Genomic DNA, 5,350 nt, shown 5'->3' on the forward strand with positions numbered 1-5,350 from the left:
TCCTTATTATCATCATAATGAAAACTCATGGAGGTGAGTCAACACATGTAACCAAATATTCTACAAGTCTCTGCCTCCTTCCTTTTTTTTCCTTCTATGATAAAGAACCAAAATAGAAAAAAAAAATGAGGGAAACAGTGTGGAGAGCATACTTTGGTCTATCCTTGACTTCATAAACTCAGGTTTATCAGGTACCCAAAGTTGTTCAGATTCAGGGGGTTAACCCACACTAAGCTAATTCAGAGTGCCACAGTTTCCTTGCCCGTAAATGGAGATAATAATGCCTTATAGGTTTGTTGTAGAGATTAAATGAAATCATGTATGTAATGCACCTAAGACTTAGCACATAAAACTGTACAATAGATAATTGCATGAAAAGTTATAGACCATAACGTATAAGTTACTATATACATGTGGAATATATGCCTTTCTTATGACTGAAAAGTCATACTGTCTTCTTAAGACATACTGGCCAGGATAGGATACCTGGAGAGCAATATTTTTAACAAATAAATGTCCTTGAGAAACAACAAATACTGGCTGACTGACTTCAAAGGATTTTTCATCCAGTTATAGCTATCCACAGAAGAACACCCCTGACCAGTGACCAGAACTCGCATATCCACCAATCATAGATTCCTCCCCTCCCAGACTCATCTTTCCTGATAGTAACATTCATGAGCCCCACAGGTTCAGTCCAGCTTCCAGAGTTTGTTCACCTTATGCCCTGGTCTCTTGAATGTCTAAGGTTCTCTTCTCTGTCCTGCCCTGAGGAACTTGGCCCGATGTCTGTCCTTTCCTTTGCAGACTCTATCTCGCCACCTGCTTTGAACTCTGCTTTCCAGTCTAAGCTTCATACCTAGACAGTCCTCTTGGTCCACATTTTTGTGGTCTTGATTTCAGACTAATTAACTCTTATTTGGCCCTTTGCTGAGACAATTCCCTTCCCCTGTTACATGGAAACCCTAGGTGAGGGTAAACCTCGTCATAACACAAATCTACACACTTGGGACATTTCCCACTGATAAGTGTCTCAGAGGCAAGTTGATGGTGGTGATAGGAAAAGATATGCTTGTTTTTGTCTTGAAACAAATGATGTTTCCCTGCCAGACTCTCTAGCAACAGCCCTCTAGCCACAGACACAATGACGTCCAAGCTCCGCTCATCTTCCTCCATTGCTGCTTTTGTCATTCCTCTTCCCAGGAACTCACTGAGTTGCTCTTGCAGTTCTAAATGAATCTCTTCGAAGAAAGACTAAGTCTCAAGTATATGGTAATGCGGTAAACGTTGAGCATGTCTCATTTGCCTTCTCATTTTCTGGATCCTCTCAGAAGATATAATAGATGGTTTTCCCCACTCTGACTGGAATGTTCTTTGCTTAGTCTTCTAGGTTTTCTGATCTCTTCCAACGGCCTGTTTGGTGATCACCTGTTAGGAAACAGCTGAGGATGCCATTCTTAGGCTCCAGCAGAGGGCACTGTAGTTCTGGCTTTTCAAACATGAGCAGGAATGGCACAATTCGGCGCAGAATGAAATGGCCAAAGCCCCTAAGCCCCTCTAATTTTCCAAACGGGTAAACCTTCTGAAGTTATAGACATGGACTCTGGAGTGCCTGGGTGGCTCAGTCAATTAAATGGCTGCCTTTTGTTCAGGTCATGATCCCAGGGTCCTGGGATCAATTCCTGTGCCCGGCTCCTTGCTCGACAGGGAGTCTGCTTCTCCCACTCCCACTCCCCCAGCTTGTGTGTGTATTTGCTCTCTCTGTCTCTCTCTCTGTCAAATAAATAAAATCTTTAAAAAAAAAAAAGGAACTGTATCTTGTAAACAACCCATATGTCTTGTAGCTGCTACAGACCATCATCCCTATCTGCTTGAAACTAGAGAAGACACTCAAGATACTCATAGCTTCAATCTGCCAAAGTCTAAGGTGTGGGCACCTCCAAGATGGGTGACTACGTCTGTATAGCAGCAAATAGGCCACTTTTTCATGGAGGCTCAGACTTTCCTCACTGGTTTTCCCTATTGGGAGTGGTCCAGTCTATTGCAGAGTGGCCCACCGGGTTCAGTCCTCTCTGTTGCACCAGTGCTGGACATAGGAAGAGACACTCCACATTTCAGTGGAGCTTGAGGCAGGGATCTGCATCTGGAACAAGGTAATGGGTATCATGTGCCCCACCCAATTCGAGGTTGCTTCTAGGGTGAGCAGACCCCTTTGACAGGACCCCCAAGGAGTTGCACACAAGAGATTCTAGCAAGAGGCTAAGTTCTATCAGTTTATGTTTTCCCATAGTCCTTCGTCTTGCTTGGAAGCCCTGATTAGATGATTTCAAGAACAGGTTAGGGTGGTGGTTAAGACCATGGGTTCTGGAGCCAAACTGCTTGAGTTAAATTCATGTATCTGTCATATGCTAGTTTAGTGAACTTGGGCAAATCACTAAACTCTGGGACTCTGTTTCCCTATTTGTAAAATAAGATAACAATAGTACCTACCTTTTTTTACAAAAAGATTTTATTTATTTATTTGACAGACAGAGATCACAAGTAGCCAGAGAGGGAGACAGAGAGAGTGGAGGAAGCAGGGTCCCCGTGGAGCAGAGGCGCCTGATGCCCTGATGCAGGGCTCGACCCCAGGACCCTGGGATCATGACCTGAGCCGAAAGCAGAGGCTTTAACCCACTGAGCCACCCAGGCCCTAGTACCTACCTTTTGTAGCTGTGCTGAATGCATTCACTGTTAGCTTGGTTTATCATTACCATCTCTAGAAGATCCAGGTAGCCCCTTGTACATCAGCAGTCTACAGCCAACACGAAATTCTCTGTTATCCCATGCCCCATCTACTTCCTGTGTTCAGAATCCTGAACACGTACACCACTTTGAGGAAGGTACTTTTGGACATGGAGGTAAAGGAACTGCGCCAATATATAAAATGTGCCCTAGTTCCCTGGGCTCATGCTCATGTCCACTTCCTCCCAATGCACTGACAATTTCCTTGTGTCAGGAAAGACAATAAATGCAAGATAGGCTTCCAAGCACATTTCAGCAAATTTCACTCTATGTTATTGCTCCAGCCAACTTCAAGGGATTGATGCCCAACATCTAATAGGAAATCCTAGATAGGAGTCATTTTTTATGTACAATACTGCATTTTCTCTCAAACTGATCTTATGCGAATTTCTAGTCAGGGCGGTAACACTCTGCTTGCAGCCACACCAGCTTGCAAGTAATGTGTGTTAGATATTATCACCATTATGTACTAGGCATTTGGAACAGCCAGGCAAGTATTCTAACACAGAAGTCAGAATTTGGGAGCCATTGAGGTAGACCCATTCCAAAAATTCTTCAACCTGAAAACATCGAGGCCTGTTAGTCCCACTTACAACTAACCAGAGGCAACAGGCACATTAGTGGATAAGGATGATTTTGTGAGTGCCCCAGTGGTCCTAGGAAGCCTGTAGTATTGACAAATCTGTGACGTTAAATTGAGTGGAAGATCTACCCAAGTACTTCTGCACCACCCCAATGTCCTTCATAGTACATCCAAAGTAGTAGATGTGGTCTTATGGCAACTCCCAATTTATGGCCCAGTTCTGGAAGAAACTGTCAGGGCCCTTAGTATCTACTTACCACTGAAAACTATGTGGAGCATGGTACTGACTGGGTGGATGGAGAACCTCTCTTACTTTCTCTACCCACAAAATAATGAGTTCATCTACCTTGCCACAGTGTAGTTTGCTTATCAAGAACTCATTGCCTCCCCTTACCCAGAACATGCCCACTCACAGTAGCTGTGGCATGATTCTTCCCTACAGTTCACCACCCTTCACCCCAAGTGGCTTCCAAAACTTGGCAGCTGGGAGAAACTATGGGTTACCAAAAATATCTTCTAGCTTGCCAAAAATCAACCCGAAGAGTGTGCCAACTGGTGCTTGATTCAGGAGGAAGGCATCCAAATGGGTGACACTGCCCAGCACACCTCCTAGTACACAGTAACCATTTATATGGAAAGCTGGGAGCCTACCACTTAGAGACTGAGATAATAGAGAACATCACCCAACTGTACCCTCACAGACTATCAGTCTGAGGCCTCAGGACCAGATAAAGAGCTCGTACAATTACCTGCACCCAGACCAGTCATTACTCGCAGTCAAGGTCCCATTGCCCACAAGGAATATGCTCTTACTCTTTCTCCTCAGAACGTATCTACTTGGCCACACACATTCTGGCACCCCCCACCTTGCCCAAAGTCAAATGACACTGCTTCTGGGAATTGGCCCCTCATTGCTGTAACCTGTGACGAAGTACAGATCAGCCCCCTGATTCAGTTCAGGCTTCCAGAACTTCTGGTACCTGTCCAAATCTTCAGCTGTCAAAGGAGGGGTTTCAAACAGTGCTCCACTCTGGCAGGATCATTCTCGAAGAATGGGGTGCAAAAGTGGGGAAGGAGGGACAGAAAAGAATGGGTGGGATCAAGCCAGAAAGAAGGGAAAAGCAGGAGCTGGGGAAATACTCCAGAAGAGAGGCATCCCTGTTCTCCACCAGAGGTGAGTCTGTGATCGAAACAATTTCCGGAGAATGGCAAACTTTGGTCCAATTCCTGACAAGCTCAGGATTCTGAGATACAAGTCAAATCTAGCCTGCTGAAGCAGAACATGAATTTATTGAAAGAATATTGGTGGGATAACATCAAAGTAAACGACTCTGTGAGGCAAAGGAAATGAAATGAAAAGGCAGCCTACCAAATGGGAGAAAATAGTTGCAAACCATATATTTGATAAAGGACTAATATCCAAAATACATGAGAAACTCTTCTAACTCAAAAGAAAAAAAAACGGATTAAAAATTGGCATAAGATCTGAGTAGACGTTTCTTCAAAGAAGACACATGTATGGTCAACAGACAATTAAAAGATACTCAACATCACTAACCTTCAGGGAAATTAGAACCACAGTGAGATACCACCTCACACCTGTAAAAGTGGCTATTGTTTAAAAAAAAAAAAAGATAACATGTTGGTGAGGATGTGGAGAAAATGGGGAACCTTTGTACTCTATTGATGGGAACGTACACTGGTGCAGCCACTATGGAAAACACTATGGAGGTTCCTCAAAAAAGTAAAAGTAAATCCTATTTCTGGATATATATCCAAAGGAATTGAAATTACGATCTCAAAGAGATCTCTGCACTTCCGTGTTCATTGCAGCATTTTTCACAGTAGCCAAGACATGGAAGCAACATAAATATCCATCCATGCACACATGGATATAGAAATGGGGTATACACACACACACACACACCATGGAACATTATTCAGCCTTAAAATTAAGAAGGAATTCCTTCCATTTGCATCAAC

Source organism: Neovison vison, chromosome 12 (genome assembly GCF_020171115.1).
Source record: "Neovison vison isolate M4711 chromosome 12, ASM_NN_V1, whole genome shotgun sequence".
NCBI classification, from domain to species: Eukaryota; Metazoa; Chordata; class Mammalia; order Carnivora; family Mustelidae; genus Neogale; species Neogale vison.